Source organism: Macaca fascicularis, chromosome 4 (assembly GCF_037993035.2).
Source record: "Macaca fascicularis isolate 582-1 chromosome 4, T2T-MFA8v1.1".
Taxonomy (NCBI): Eukaryota; Metazoa; Chordata; class Mammalia; order Primates; family Cercopithecidae; genus Macaca; species Macaca fascicularis.
Window position 1 is genome coordinate 4,022,784 of NC_088378.1, and position 17,687 is coordinate 4,040,470.

Here is a 17,687-nt window from a genome sequence, read left to right on the forward strand (position 1 = left end):
GAACATATATTTGGTCTTTATCCCCAGTTCCTGGCACAGAGCTCCTAAAATTCTTATAATTTTCTGAGTGACAGGAGTGAGAGAACCATCTTTTATTATTGACAATAAGCCCTTTTCAACCATACCTGAGTTTATGCTAGTAAGATGACTCTTGGTAGGCCCCTAGATGGCTCCAGGATGGGGTCTGGTTATCAGACAAAACAACTCTATAATCAGAGGATTGGACTTTTAGCTCCACCTCCCCCTCCAACCTCTGGAAAAGGGAGAGGAGGTGGATACTAAGTTAGTCACCAATGGCCAGATTTAATTAATCATGTTTTTGTAGGAGAGCTCTCAAAAAGCCCTTAGTAAAAGGGTTTGGAGATCTTCCAGGTCAACAAATGCATTCGCATTCCAGATGGAAGGTGCACCCCCAACTCCATGGAGACAGGAACTCTTACACTCAGGACCCCTTTGGATCTTTCCCTATGTACCTCTTCATCCGGCCGTTTATTTGCATACTTAATAATATGGTAAATAAACTGTTTCCCCTGAGTTCTGTGGGCAGGTCTAGCCAATTATTGACCTCAAGGGGTAGAGGGTCATGAAAATTCCTGATTTGTAGCCATTTGGTCAGAAATATAGAAGGCCCGGACGTTGTAATTAAAATTTGAGGTGGGACATTCTTGTGGGACTGGGCCCTGAACCTGTGGGTTTTGACACTAACTCTAGGTAGTCAGTGTCAGAATTAAATTGAATGCTGGACACCTCGTTGGTATCCAGAGGGTTGGATAATTGGTTGCTGATGTGAAAACAAAAATATGTATTTAGTGCCAGAAGTGTTAGGAGTAAAAGTAATTCATCATATTATATCTACATATGATGCATACATTGGAAACCCCAACAGATATTATAATTGTTGATTTCAACCATCAAATCATAATCATTTTTAAAACCCAAGAGACTAGTCTTATATTTCCTTATATAATTACCATTTCTGATGTTTAATGTTTTTATCTGGTCACACATCTCTTTTGTCTGAAAAACTTTAGCAGTTCTTTTAGAACAGACCTCCTACCAATGGATTTTCTTTCTTTTCCTTAATTTGGGAATGTCTTGATTTCACCTTTATTCCTAGAAGACATTGTCCCTGAATACAGAATTCTGGCTGACAGTTCCTTTGTTTCAGCACTTCCTTCTGGTCTTCATGATTTCTAATGAGAAATCAGCATTCATTTGAATCCTTGTTTTCCTAATAAGTAATGCATTATTTTACTGTGGCTATTCTCAAGACTTTTGTCTAGTTTTCAGTAGTTTGATCCTGATGTATCTTGACATGGGTTTATTTGGATTTATCCTGTTTGGGGGTGCTGAGGTTCTTGAATCTGTAGGTTTAAGTGTTTTTGCTAGATTTGGAAAGTTTTTTGCCATTATTTCTTTAAATATTTCTTCTGTACTCATTCTTTCTCATCTCCTCCTAATATTCCAATAATACAAATGTTAAGTCTTTTGGTAGTAATCCAAAATTCTCTGGTTCTGTTCATTTTTATCAGTTTTCTTTGTCTGTTGTTCAATTTGATAATTTTGTTGGTATGTCTTCAAGTTAGCCAACTCATTCCTCTTTTATCTTTGTTGTGTTTTTGAACCTGTCAACTGAAAATACAATTCAAAACCCTGCAACCGACTGAATGGACTCCCCCTCTTGGCCAAAGGCATTCCAAAAAATCCTGAAAATGTAGTTCAGGCCATGATGTGAAGGGGGAGTGGGGCAGAGGGGGGAACATGCTTCATTATACTCTCCTCCCTTTGAAGTTTCAGCACTAACAATAAAATAGAGCTTTTTTTTTTTTTTTTTTTGAGATGGAGTTTCACACTTGTTGCCCAGGCTGGAGTGCAATGGCACAATCTCAGCTCACTGCAACCTCCACCTCCTCACCTCCTGGGTTCAAGTGATACTCCTGCCTCAGCCTCCCAAGTAACTGGAATTACAGGCACCTGCCACCACACTGGGCTAATTTTTGCATTTTTAGCAGAGATGGGGTTTTTCCATGTTGACCAGGCTGGTCTTAAACTCCTGACCTCAGGTGATCTGCCTCTGTCTGCCTCTCAAAGTGCTGGGATTACAGGCGTGAGCCACCATGCCAAGCCAAAACAGAGAACTTAAGAATAACAAAACAGGCTCTTTGTACCAGTAAGATACCAAATTCCACATCACATGACATAGCAGGCTATGAAACAAATCAAAATATATTTTACCCCAAAAATCGGAGAAATCAAAATATATTTTACTCTGAAATATATTTCTTCAATATATTTTGAAGTGGCCCTGTAAACTGTCTCTTGCAAAGACAAGAAACAGCTTTATGAGGCCATTTCATTCCTTTACTTTCTGTACAAAGTCCCCTTCCCTTTCCAGTCTTTTTTTGATCCAGAGAGATTTAACTAAGAGCCTGACAATTTTTAAAGTCTGATGATCTGTTGTCTCTGAAGCCTGCTCTCTGGAGGCTTCATCTACATAACAAGAATCTTGGCTTCCACAACCCACCTTACCTTATCCCCAAACATTTATTTCTGCTGACTTCAACTCTTTAGGCTCTTTCAACCAATTGCCAATCAGGAAATCTTTGAATCTACCTATGACCTGGAAGCCTCGCACCCCACTTTGAGATGTCCCACCTTTCTGGGCTGAACCAATAGAAACCTTATGTGTATTGAGTTATATCTTTGCCTGTAATTTCTGTCTCCCTAACAATGTACCAAATCAAGCTGTAACCCAACCACCTTGGGCACGTGTTCTCAGGATCTCCCGAGGCTGTCATGGGCCATGGCCCCTCACATTTGGCTCAGAATAAACCTCTTCAAATATTTTACAGAGTTTGGGTCTTTTTGTCAACAAACCCATCCGGTGAGAATCTGTTCCATTCATTGAAGTTTTCGTTCCAATTTCCACTTAGTTTTCTTGATGTCTTCTCTCTTTGCTGAGAATGTCCTGGCACCCATTTAGCCTGATATTTTATGATTCTTAGAAAATGGAAAATGTGTGTTAATTGAGGTGTAAGTTAAAATCTCAATGACAAAGCACACTAGAACCTTCTTACACAGGTAAAAACCCAATCATCTAATCAGCTTTTCTGAGGAGGAGAATCTGCTCCACACAGTAATTCAGCACCCAGGCTCTTTCCCACTCCTGGTTCCCCCATTCTGTATGGACTAAGGGTAACCCAAAGGTCACAAACAAGGTAACAGCTGGGAAACAGCAGCCTTGGGAGGTTTTATGCAGGGCTTTCCCTTCTCTCCTATGGCAACAGCTGAGGTATGAAACAATAACTGATATTTAGGATGATGACCCTGAATTAATAAAAGGTCTTAAGTCATTAAAAAGTTAAATCATTAAAGATTATGAAGTGTACTAATGAATGTACTTGCGTTTTAACTATGTATTCAATATTAAAGTTTCCAAATCTTTCATTTAAGAAGAAAATTCAATTAATGAGAGCACCTGTCTCTGAGTCATCTCATTAACCAGGGTTTTACTTTATCCAAGTATGAGTGAGCACTGACAGACAAGCACATCCACAGTATGATTGCTGTTACATAATAGTACACACTGTCAGTGCACACATTAGCTCTGAAACCACAGAAGTCAAACCACAGTGGAAAATGCAGCTACCCTGGAGAGAAATGGCAAGATAATCTTCTGCAAGGCTTCCTATTCTAGTGTGCACTCTATGGTGGCCTATATTTCTACTACTTCTTCAAGCCCACGCAATTAAGGAAAAGTTATTATTTATGCAAATATATATATATATATATGTGTGCGTTCTCACATGTTGATGAGAACATATGGTGTATTAAATAGTGTCTGCAATACTATGCTTTGTAGAAAATAATTAGGAATCCCAGCAGTTAGAGCTTGAGGATATACAGCTTGGCTCTATATTCCATCTCACAGGAAGGTTTAAGTATTATTGAGATAATTTAAATAGTTCATATAACTTAAGGTTTTGCAGCTGGCTGCAGTGGCTCATGCCTGTAATCCCAGCACTTTGGGAGGCCGAGCGGCCACATCACTTGAGGTCAGGAGTTTGAGACTAGCCTGACCAACATCGTGAAACCCCGTCTCTACCAAAAATACAAAAATTAGCTGGGCGTGGTGGCACACTCCTGTAGTCCCAGCTACTCAGGAGGCTGAGGCAGGAGAATCTCTTGAACCCAGGAGGCAGAGGTTGCAGTTAGCTGAGATCATGCCACTGCACTCCAGCCTGGGCAACAGAGTGAGATTCTGTCTCAAAAAAAAAAAAAAAAAAAAAAAGATTTTGCTCCTTTTCAATACACAAATAAATCTCTGAGAATTCTGAAAATCTTCAACTCATTTTTAGAAAATTACTTAGGTTGGGAAGTAAACATCACTTATAAAAATGATCTGTTAAGCATTCATTTCTGTATATATTACGCTTTCTACATATTATGCGTATACAGTCAGCCTGTGTATCCATGGGTTCTGCATCTGTGGATTCAACCAATCATAGACCAAGATATTTTAAAAGAATAAAACAAAAGGTGATCAACAATAAGAAAAACAAGTTAAAAAACAATAAACAACTATTTACATAGCATTTATATTGTATTAGATATCATAATAGAGATTTAAAGTACACAGGAGGATTCGCATAGTTTATATGCAAATATGACGCCATTTCATATGAGCGACTTGGTATCCTCAGACGTCCTGGCACCAAGCCCTATGGGTGCTCAGGAATAACTGTATTCCATTTATATTCCAGTATTATCAGAACTAGGATGTGGAAAGTCTACTGGATTTTATTCAGTCCTGAAGCAAGCACTTCACAAGAGGAGATTATTTTTTCCACACTACTGCAGTTGAGAATATTTCCTCCCAGGAGGCTTCTGTGACTAACAAATACAGTAAAGTCAATCACTGATGGAAGTGATAAGGATATTGTGTGTGGTGGTGACACATGAATGTCATGGCAGCAATATCGGTTGATAGCCCCTTCTGATAAGAGCAGCCAAAAAAACCCCAATTATTGTAATGAGCGCAAAAACCCACTACTGTTCGCTTTCTTTCCCCTTGGGAACACTGACTCGCAGTGGACTCACCCCCACTGTGTCCAGCGTGTCCTTTCCTGCCCTTCCTCCTCCCCTGTCCCCAGCTCCTCCTCTCCTTGTTGAACTTTCTCCTCCTGGCCCTGGATTCTGTCTCTCACATTCTGTTAGGCTCTGCCACTCTCCCTCTCCATCTTTACTTCACCTCGGGGAATCAACCAAATAGTTGATCTTGTAAAGTTGCTCATTTAAACACTATTTTCCTCTAAAAACCCATATTTTTTTCAAAGTCTTCTGAGCCCTCAATTTATTTCCTCAGTAGAAAAATTAATGTAGGCCAGGTGCAGTGGACTCATGCCTGTAATCCCAGCACTTTAGGAGGCCAAGACGGGCAGATCACCTGAGGTCAGGTGTTCGAGACCAGCCTGGCCAACACAGCGAAATCCTGCCTCTACTAAAAATACAAAAATTTAGCTAGACATGATAGCGTGCCTGTAGTCCCGGCTACTCAGGAGGCTGAGGCAGGAGAATCACTTGAACCTGCAAAGTGCAGGCTGCAGTGAGGCGAGATCACGCCACTGCACTCCAGTCTGGGCGACAGAGTGAGACTACGTTTCAAAAAAAAAAGAGAGAGAGAGAGAAAAATAAATGAAAAGCTTTCCACTGTTTCTTAGGAGATGCATTGCCAAATATTTTTCTAAGCCCATGGCAATATTTTTTCTTTCTCTTTTTCAAAGAGGTGGAAATAGCTGCAGATAAACCACTCCCACAACTCAAGTGGTTTGACTTGAAAATGTGAGCTGGATAAATGACCTATTTTTTCTTGTCGTACTAGTAGTTATTTTATGTAGATGATCTTATTTAAATACCTACATACAAGTAAAAAAAGAAAGTAGTTTTAGCATTTTGGGAGAGGAGGTGCTTTTAAGATATTAAATAATTTTAGTCATTACTTTCACTGACTTTGAACACAGCTTCCCTAGACATGAGCAGGCATGCTTGTCTTCTAACGGAGGCCTGAACGGTCTGCCTTGAGCATCAGGACTTGGTGTTGCCTCAGAACATGTTCAGCTGATAACACAGAGGTCACACTGGCCTTCTCTAGAAGGCTTTGCTTTCCTTCCCAGGTGATCGCACCATCCAGGCAGCTTGCTCGCTGCAATCCTAACTGAGGCCAGCCACTAGGTAGAAATGGACAGTTCCCAAAGAGCCAGAAAGTTAGGGCTGGGAGAACTTAGTCCAGTAGCTTTCCCTAAACCAGTTGTTTAAGGAATATTGCTCTTTGTAAATGTTAGGAAAAAAGTGCTGTTCCTCTCCCTGTCCACAGCCCCCTGAAGCACCCTGAGAGCCCTGGAGCTCCAACAGCCCAGAGCGGAAACACTGAGAAATAGTTCCGCTCCCGCTGGTGAAAGGTGGAGCCCGGGGAAGCCAGCCAGGCTACCAGGGAGTGGCATGGCAGGATCCAGAACCCTAGGATTCCGACCATGGCCCACAGTACTTCCCTTTAGACAAGGCCACCTTTAATTTCCCATGAGCACTCCTTCGTTCATGTACTGCATTTATTTGCTATTGCACCTAAAACATAGATGTGTGCAAAATGACAGACTGTTTTTCCAAAGGCTCATTTTAACACCTATTCTGACTTAGCACTTAAAATTCAGAATGTTCCCATTTCTAGGGAATGTCTAGACTTTAAGAAATCATCATTTGATTTTAAGGCAATGTATGGGTCAATGAAGCCCAGCAGACATTCATTCTAGACATTATAGACATTCATTATATCTATTATAGAACATATGCCTCCTCCACTGATACAGAGTACAACAAAACAAAGTTACTCAAGCTTCAATTTTTGAAATGTTACATTTCAAAAGTTCCCTAGTATGTCAGTGGGTTATGTACATCTCTCTGTAGGAATATGTGTACTAAAATGTAGAAAACAGGGTCCAGGCCGGGCGTGGTAGTTCAAGCCTATAATCCCAGTGTTTCAGGAGGTCGAGGTAGGTGAATCACCTGAACTCAAGATCAGCCTGGCCAACATGGCAAAAGCCTGTCTCTACCAAAAATACAAAAATTAACCAGGCGTGGTGGTGGGCACCCATAATCCCAGCTATGTGGGAAGCTGAGGCATGAGACTTGCTTGAACCCAGAAAGCGGGGTTAGAGTAAGCTGCGATTGCACTACTGCACTCCACCCCGAGGGACAGGGCAACACTCTGTCACAAAAAAAAAAAAAAAAAAAGAAAGGAAGGAAGGAAGGAAGGAAGGAAGGAAGGAAAGAAAGAAAGAAAGAAAGAAAGAAAGAAAGAAAGAAAGAAAGAAAGAAAGAAAGAAAGAAAGAACAAAAAAAGAAAATGGGGTCTAAGCTCCAAAAGCATATTCATCTTCTAATGCACAAGTGTACTTCTACTTCCTGCTCTGAGGCTTTGCAGAACATACATCCTTAGAACTCATCATCCTGTACATGTTCACATTTTTTAAAAGATCACAGACAGCCATGAAAGGTTTGTGCATAAAATTTATTTAACTTCAGCTGAACAAAACCCAGAGAGTAGAAAACTGCAGTAAGTGGAACAGTGTTTGACTATTGCAATGAATTCTGTGATGAAAACTAGAAGTATGTGGAACCATTTTGAAATCCGCACAATCAGAAGTTCTGCCTCTGGTATAGGGTCGCCTGGTGAAAGGCAAGGGATGTCCTCCAGGATACATTGTTCTAGTAAGATGCAGGAAAGGGGGGATTTCATCTTCCAAAGAGTTGTCAGTGGGAGTTCACAAAGGCCCCTGGAAATAAGCTCAGGGTATCCACTAAAGGAGGTGCAGCCCCTTTCACATGCTTTTCCTTCCTCTTCCTTCCTTCCTGCATGCCCTACTTCCCTTACTTCCAGCCTCAGTTTCTTTAAAAAACATAAAATTATATAAGTAAGTATAATAGTATTCTTGGGCTTGTAACATATACAGAGGTAATAAGCATAACAATAATAGCACAAAAACAAGTGAAGAGGACCTAGAGCTATAAAGAATAAATTTGTTTATATCTCACTGGACATAGTTAGTATAAACTTAAGTAGATTCTGATAAACTGAGAAGGAGATTGTGTGTCCTCAAGCATTCGCTAAGGAAATAAGTAAAAATATAGTTAAAAATAATTTAAGAAATTAAGTTGTTAAACTAGAAAAGACTTAATGTGAAAGAAAGCAATGAAGAAGAAGCAAAGCCACAAAAAGACATGAGACATATGGAAAACAAAAATTAAAATTGCAGATACAAATCCAGCCATATCAATAGTAACACTAAAAATAAATGAATTAATCAAATCAAAAGAACTAAAAATTATCCAACTATATGCTATCTACAGGAGACAAACTTTAGATTCAAAGATATAAATTACACTAAAAGAAAAAGGTATCGGCCGGGCACGGTGGCTCAAGCCTGTAATCCCAGCACTTTGGGAGGCCGAGACGGGCGGATCACGAGGTCAGGAGATCGAGACCATCCTGGCTGACACTGTGAAACCCCGTCTCTACTAAAAAATACAAAAAACTAGCCGGGCGAGGTGGCGGGCGCCTGTAGTCCCAGCTACTCAGGAGGCTGAGGCAGGAGAATGGCGTGAACCCGGGAGGCAGAGCTTGCAGTGAGCTGAGATCTGGCCACTGCACTCCAGCCTGGGCGGCAGAGCGAGACTCCGTCTCAAAAAAAAAAAAAAAAAAAAAAAAAGAAAAAGGTATCATACAATTTGCCACAGTAAGAGCAAGAATAGCTATGCTAATATCAAACAAAATAGACTTTAAATCAAACAGACAAAAAGTACTAAAGATAAAAAGGAATATTTTACAATAATAGTGTATTTTACAGTGATTACAATACCAATCCATCAGGAAGATATAACAATTACAAATATGTATGCACCTAACAACAGACTTCCAAAATACAAGAAGAAAAAATGACAGAACTAAAGGAATAAATAATGTAACAATAAAAGTTTCATATTTTGAAACTGCCTTTGTAAATTTTAACAGTGAGAAAATTATAACAGTGAAAGAGATCTGATCTAACCAACTCCATCTTGACTTTAATCTCCAAATTGCCCTGGGTCATTCTTGGGCATGGGCCGAGCTAACTTTGGGAGAAATGATTCTAGTTTATAGTTTAGATGATAATAGCCCTGCCCCCCCCCAAAATTAAACTGCCTTTGTAAAACTAATGAAAGACTACCAGGTTAGGAGAATGTGAGGGGCCTGAATTCTGCTAATACATAGGTGTAAAGATTATCACTTATTTTTTACAGAGGTCACAAGATTTGCAACTTTCCCAATTACTATAAATAACTTGACTATTGTAGACCCTAACATCTGAGATGACTTTCCAGGCTTTTGCATTTCTGACAACCAGATGGCCCTACTTGAACCTGTACCTCTTGAATTCTTGGTTCAACTCGTCCTCTGGCCCCTACCCAGAAGCTGACTTAGTACACAAGAAACATTTGGTTTCTTAGTACACAAACTCCTACCCACCAAACTAGCCTTGAAAAGCCCTAGCCTCCAAATTTTTGTGAGGCTGATTTGAGTAATAATATAACTCTAGTCTCTTGTTTACCCAGTTCTATGTGTATTAAACTCTTTCTCTACCGCAATTTCCCTGTCCTCATAAATCGGCTCTATCTGGAAAGCAGGCAAAATGAACCTGTCAGAAACTTACAAATCCAATGCCCTGTTTTCTTTCTTCTCTTTTTTTTTTTTTTCTTTTTTGAGTCTCACTCTGTCACCCAGACTGAAGTGCAGTGACATGATCTTGGCTCACTGCAAACTCCGCCTCCAGGGTTCAAGCAATTCTCCTGCCTCAGCCTCCCAAGTAGCTGGGATTACAGGTGCATGCTGCCACACCTGGCTAATTTTTGTATTTTTGGTAGAGACAGGATTTCTCCATGTTCGCCAGGCTGGTCTAGAACCCCTGACCTCAAGTGATCTGCTGGTCTTGGCCTCCCAAAGTGCTGGGATTATAGGCGTGAGCCACCACGCCCAGCCAATGCCCCGTTTTCAATAATGGATAGAACAACGAAGAGTAAGATCAACAAGGAAATAAAAGACTTGAACGACACTATAACGAGACCTAAAAAACACCTATATTAGTCCGTTCTCACACTGCTAAGAAGAAATAGCCGCAGCTGGGTAATTTATAAAGGAAAGAGGTTTAATTGACTCACAGTTCAGCATGGCTGGGGAGGCCTCATGAAACTTACAATCATGGCAGAAGGCAAAGGAGAACCAAGGCACCTTCTTCATAGTGTGGAAGGACAGTGTGAGTGCAAGCAGGGGAAATGCCAGATGCTTATGAAACCATCAGACCTCGTGAGACTTACTATCATGAACACAGCGTAGAGAAAACCATACTCATGATCCGATTACCTCCACCTGGTCCTACCCTTGACACGTGGGGATTACGGGGATTACAATTCAAGATGAGATTTTGGGTGGGGACACAGCCAAACCATATCAACATCTCTTGAACAGTTTACCCAACAACAGCAGAATAGATGTTAATATTTTTAAGTGCACATAAGACATGCTCCAAATGCAAATCCAAACCACAAGGAGATACAATGTCACACCTGCCAGAATGTCTATATTTAAAAGGAGAGATTACAAGGAGTATTCGTGATGATATGGAGAAACTGGAAGCTTCATGCATTGCTGGTAGGGATATAAAAGGGTGCAGCTCCTTTGGAAAACAATTTAGCAAGTCTTCAAAATACTAAACATAGAGTTATTATATTACCCAGAAGCTCCACTTTTATGTACTCAAGAGAAAATAAAGTATATTCTACATCTACACAAACATTGCATATGAATGTGCTTAGCAGTGTTATTCACAACAGCAAAAAAAAGTGGAAACAATCCAAATGTCCATCAACCAATGAGTGGATAAAGTGTGGTCAATCCCTACAATGGAATATTGTTAGGAAACAAAAATAAATGAAGCACTGACAAATGCTACAACACAGATGAATCTTGAAAACGTTATGCTAAGTGAAAGAAGCCAGTCATAAAAGGCCACATAGTCTATCATTCCGTTTATATGTAATGTCCAGAAGAGGCAACTCTAAAAAGACAGGAAGTGGTTGCCAGACAGGGAGCTGAGAGGAAGGTGGAGCACAGGGAGTTACTGCCGATGGGTACAACGTTTCTTTTTGGGGTGAATTTTTCAAAATGTACTGTGGTAATTGTTTTATAGCACTTGAAGTTCATAAAATTTAGAGTTGCCTTCTTTTCAAAAGTGAATACAAAAGTATATAAAATTACCTGTGAATGAGGAACAAATCTCAACAAATCACAAATTTTAAAAATCTGACAAATACCACAAACATCACAAAATCCAAAAAACTAAGATATCTGTGACTGCCTGGCATGCCTTTTTGAGACATGTGTGCTACATTAAACAGCAAACGTTCTCATATCAACTTTCCACAGGACAATGCTTTTAAAAATATCTTTCAACAGAGGTAAAAAATCAGTTTACTCTGTTGATCAAAAATGATTTTTAATTATTGAGAGGTTGTAAGGGTTTCATCAATCTTTACAATCCCTTTTTTAAAATGTCATGAAAGTGTTAGAATTGTCACATTTCTGGAAATCTTTTTCAAGTTCTTTTTTCACATATGAGTTTAGAGGATATTTCACACTTTCAGTGACTAAGAACATTTAGCATGTATATCAATACATGTTCTTTCAATGACATTCATTATCCAATTTTTCATTAATGTCATCATAATGGCGTATTACAGTTTTATGTTATTTACTTCAATATTTTGTGTCCAATCAGTAATAATTTGAATATTTTTACCATGTATTTGCACGGTGTCTTCCCTTCAGTAACTGCACTGTCAAATCATAGAAGAGCTCGTCACCATCTCTGGGCAACATGGAATTTACGAACTACTGTTTTGATATAATTTGAAAGATAGTTTGTTAAAATTAGTTCTTTTTTTTTTGAGATAGGGTCTTACTCTGTCACCCAGGCTGGAGTGCAGTGGTGCAATCTCAGTTCACTGCAGCCTGGACCTCCCTGGCTCAAGCAATCCTCCTGCCTCAGTCTCCCGAGTAGCTGGGACCACAGGCATGTGCTACCATGCCCAGCTAATCTTTGCTTTTTCTTTGTAGAGACAGGTTTTCACCATATTGCCCAGAATGGTATCAAACTCCTGAGCTCAAATGATCCTCCTGCATCAGTCTCCTCGATAGCTAGGACTACAGGCACAAGCCAAGATGACTAGCTAATTTTTATATTTTTTGTAGAGATAGGATCTTACCATGTTGCTCAGGCTGGTCTCAAACTCCTGAGTTCAAGCAATCTGCCCGCCTTGGCCTCCCTAAGTGCTGGGATTACAGGTGTGAGCCACCACACCTGCCTATAATTCAGTTTTAATGTCCAGATGATTTCTAACGTTGGATCACTCACCTTTATCATGCAGATATCTAAAAGGAGAGCTAAATAAAGATGCTCATCATGTGAGTTAAAGCTTGTGTGTTATTCCTGGGCAGCACAGTCTGTGGTATACTAAGAATTGTTGTTTATCTAATCTCATAATTCTCTTGTGAACGAAATGAAAATGCAGGTTTTCATGAAAATCCTTTTCAATGTAAACTCTTACGGCTTCCACCGTGAAGCTCCTCTGAGTGGTAGTAGAGTCAAGACCAGAAATCCACGGTTTCTGATTCTGTGTCTCATGTTCTTACCACAATACCACTAATAGGGATATGAGAAAAAAGCTACCAGGTCATAAAAATACATCACAGTAGCTTAGGGGGCGAGAACTTTGAGGAGGAAGTGACATCTGAATTAGGTTTCGAAAGGGGAACAGATATTCATCAGAAACTGAACAATCATCTGAGAAATATTCTCCCTTCTCCTCACTCTCAACATTTAGTTAAGACACTAAGTGCTGTGAATCTTACCTTCTTAATAAAAATAGTATTTACTGAGTACTGGTGACTTGCCAAGAACAATGCTAAGCTCTCTGCAGGCATTATTTAATTTAAGACCAGGGCAGCCCTGTAAGGGAAGGAAGCATTTAATCCCCTTTGCAGATGAGAAAACTGAGAATATTGATATTAAATAACTTGCCCAACATCACTCAGCCAAGTTGCCCATCCAGGCTTCTAACTACTGTAGTGGAGTTGCATGACTTATATTCAATTACTCTGCTTTTCCGCTTTCCTGCACGTGCCTGTTGCCCCCACAGCACCTCCCTGCTGGTAGGGGACCCCTCCCCTGTCTAGGGTGGCCTGTGCTCATCCCTCATGATTCTGCAAGGGCTGCCAGTCACGGGCAGACCCCATCAGCCCATCAGTTTTTCAGATCCCGATGTTCAAATATCACATTGAACATCCCCTCCCTGAAGGCTGGCTCACCCCTTTGCATCCCCATGCGGAGCACACAGGCATTCTCCCAGCCAGGTTTCCACGTGGACACTGCAGGCAGCACCCCCTATTTAGCGCATGCTGGAGAGCCAAATGCTTCCATGGTCCCCACTCCTAGGGGTCACAGATTGGGCTCCCCAGGAAATGGACTCTGACCCCCACAGATTGAGTTTCCTGCCAGGAGTTTATCAAAAGTGCCCCAGACATCAATGCCTGCTGGAAGCGAGAATAGCAAGAGGAACTTGCCAGGCAAGCTCTCAGGGAGCTTTGGAGCCAGAATGGACTCTGGCTGAGAGGGCTGGGCCTCTTACCCTGAGGCAGAACGGTTGTTGGATGGAGCCCCATGGGAGGGCCTGGCCTTGGTGACATAGGTCTCTACAGCGGAGGCCATCCCTGGAGAGGCCATGAGAATGCCCACAGCAGCCAACAAAGCCCTTCGCTGAAAGGGATGTGGTGGCACATCACAGGATGGGGCCACCTCTGCATCTGCGGGCAGAGTGGACAGAAGAAATCAGCCAACTGCTTGTTGAAATGTACGGAGTGTTAATTTGCATACGCAGTTCTAATTTAGAAATTAGGCTAAGAAATTCCGTTTCCAAGCCTGCACTTTAACTCCAGGAACACACTTTCTGCCAGAACTTACTATGAAGAGGTTTAGGTTTGTAGGAACAAATGGCTTTCTTCTTTCTTTCCCTTCCTTCCTCCTTCCATTCTTCCCTTCCTCCATTCCTTTTCCCTTCCTTTCTTCCTTCCTCCTTCCCTCCCTCCCTCCCTTCCTTCCTCCCTTCCTCTCTCTAGTGTGATGGATATTTTCTTGGAAATGTGTGTTAAATAAGTTGGGGTAGGTCAAATAAATGAGCCCCGCAATAAATCATGACAAAAAAAAATAGTGGAGATTGTCTTCCATATATACCTAACCTCTATAAGTGTAATTAATATATAATTAATATATTTACACATAATAGTATATGTTAAAATGTAGAGAGAAAACTAGAGGGAAACGTGAAGTTCCACCACTTACCTGCAGGGGGAGCACCGCCCCTTGGTGGAGCAATGCCTGCAGCAGAGATGAACCCAGGGGAGCTGCTAGAAAAGGCCTGGCGCTGGGGCAGTAGGGGTGCTGGGGCAGGAGAGGGGCATGGGCAGGAGGGGCGCTGGGGCAGGAGGGGCGCTGGGGCAGGAGGGGTGCTGGGGCAGGAGAGGCGCATGGGCAGAAGGGGCGCTGGAACAGGAGGGGCGGGGAGTAAAAGCGAGGGAAGGACCACAAAGGCAAATGCAAAGTAAAAGAAGCAGGAACCGGGTCGAGGCATCTGAGACGAACGCCCAGCGCATCAAAAATGTGGAGACTCCCCAGCACGGCCGGAAGTGTGGCTTTGGAGCTGCTGTATTACTTTTGCTGTGGGGAAAAAGAGTGTTAAATGTGTAGTGCAACTGCTTCCTCTTCTATCGGAAGAGCAAATCCAGAGAGAAGCTCTGTACCTTAAGGCCGTATTCCAAATCCGTAACTGCCTGCAAGAACGGCCAGACATGATGCAAAAAGCTAACCATTTCTGCACACCTCGAATTCGTGGAGCTTTCAGGGGCAGTTCCTTCACCTCTTACCCTGTTCCACTTTGGCCACTTTCCACTAAAAGACAACGGAGAGGACGATGCACTGCTTGTACCTTTATCTAGGGAAGAGTGAATGAACTCTATTACATGCCTGAAAAAAATATTCTTCCAAATCGGATGCTAAGAAATCTGTTGTGAACAGTGCTGAGAGTAAGGAGATCAGCACGCCTCGTCCTGCACATCCGCACCTGGACTAGCTCCTCGCACTGGGCACCTGAACACTGTGGGCGGGACCAGCACGCCTCGCCCTGCACATCCGCGCCTGATGCAGCACCTTTCCGTGCATCACCCGGGGCATTTTTTGAAATATTGGTAACATTTCTCCCATGACAGGAATGTGCAGGGAGAAAATGAAACAGGTGATGATGACCTGGCATACCCTGGGAACGGAGACAAGTGGCTTTCTCTAACCTGGGCCTTGAGACAGGGGAAAAAGATGAGGAGTTTCCCAAGTTGGGTTAGATGGGGACGATGGATGGAAGGGCAAAGCGGATAGAGGAAGGTGGGGCATCCCAGGCCCCAGCGACTGTGTGCAAGGACCTGTCGCAGCACATGGCGTCTTCAGGACCCCGAGGTGCAATGCGGTGTGGCTGGAGAATATTGTTCTATCAAAATTTAAAACTTAAGTCAGATAAAAAGGATCAAAAGACACATACGACATGGACTGAGAAGGATAGGGGAACAATGTTCAATGCTTTAAGTGAAAAGGGAACTTATTCATTAAAAATCTTCCTTTCAGAAAGCTACTAGTGCTTTAGAAAGCACAAAGGATTTCAAACAAACTATGATTAAGATACATATCCAATAGTCTGGCAACTTACAAAACATGCCAAAACTGGTTTTTAAAGAAAATACAGGGCTGGGTGTGGTGGCTCATGCCTGTAATCCCAGCACTTTGGGAGGCTAGGGGTGGGGAGGTGGCGGATCACCTTAGGTCGGGAGTTCAAGACCAGCCTGTCCAACATGGTGAAATCCCGTGTCTACTAAAACTACAAAAAATTAACCGGTCTTGGTGAAACACACCTGTGATCCCAGCTACTTAGGAGGCTGAGGCAGGAGAATCGCTTGAACCCGAGAGGCAGTTGCAGTGAGCTGAGATGGTACCACTGCACTCCAGCCTGAGCAACAGAGTGACTCAGTCTCAAAAAGAAAGAAAAAAATACAAGTGTCTGAAAATTAAACATTTATGGAAAAAAGTTTCATCATCAAATCTGATGATTCTATAAACTACCAAAAGCAAACCTCCAGCGAAAACCGCAGAATGACTGACCTCCTGCATGCCACCGTCCATGCTCCTCCACGCTCCTGCCTCACCCCGGCCCACTAAGCTCAGGTCCTCTCCTGTTCCCTGGTTCTTGGGAAGCAGGTCTGGTGTGCAGAGGGCAAACCTTGCCCAATGCAGCTGTTACACTAGCAGGCAGAGACGTGGCCAAGCACAGCGTGTGCTAGAAGCAGGATAGGAGTTAGGAACTCGCCCCTCTTCCCTGGGCTGTAGCAGAGCACACGTTGCCACAGGCAGGGCCACAACGCAAAGTCCGATGACACATGCGGGGGGCAGCTCAACCTTACCTTGTTTGGGGGTTCCTTTTCTAAGGGCAGCAAGATTCATTTTTGAAAACATATATCAGGGCATACATTTCACATTCAAAAACACTGTCCCTCCTACCTCAGAGGCCTTGCTGTTTCCTTCTGTCTGCCACTGTTATTTACCCAGTGCACACCCAGGTTTCCTTGAACCTGAGGACACTTTTCCAATCTGACTTCCTCGGGGAAACTTTGTCAGCCTGGAGGTCCTCTGGACAAGTCTCTTGGCTGATCTTGTCATCTTGCTAAATCTTGTCATCTCTATGTTAAACATAGAGATTTCTTTGACATTGCCTTTGAGGTTACTGATTTTGAGTCATCCCATTATTTAGCCCTGCTACTTAATTATCTTAGGCCAACAATTTTTAAGTCAAAGATCGTTTTAATTATAACCTCTTTCATACAGCCTCTTTTAGGTTCAAATATTACCTCAAATCTCGGAGTGGCATAATCAGGTTTGTCTTAATCCATTCAGGTTCTTAAAGTACCTTGGACTGGATAATTTATAAAGAATGGAAGTGTAGTGCTCATAGCTCAGATGGCTGGAAGTCCAAGATCAAGGCACCGGCCGGTTCAGCATCTAGGAGGGCCTGTTTCCTCATCGGCAACACCTCCTCACTGTGTACTCACACACTGGAAGGGGCAAAGCAGCTCTCCAGGGCCTCCTATAAGGGCACTAGTGACCTCATCAACTTTCAGAGGCCCCACCTAATTCCATCCTATGTGGGATTAGGTTTCGATGTACACATTTGGGGGACACACTCAGTCCTTCACAGGTTTTTGTTCTTGAATTATCGTGTTCCCTAATTACATTTTCTTCAAGATCAGTTACTTGTTCGTCTGTCTTTCGTGACATGCTATTCACTTTCCTTAAATGTCAGATATCCTTGTTGAACGTGTGGAACTCCGAATGCAGCATTAGGACAACTCACAAAGGTAGCTGCCCTGGATTTCCTCCCCAAACATATCCCTTCCTAGAGCAGGGAGACTAGGCTGGGCGCCGTGGCTCACACCTGTATTCCCAGCACTT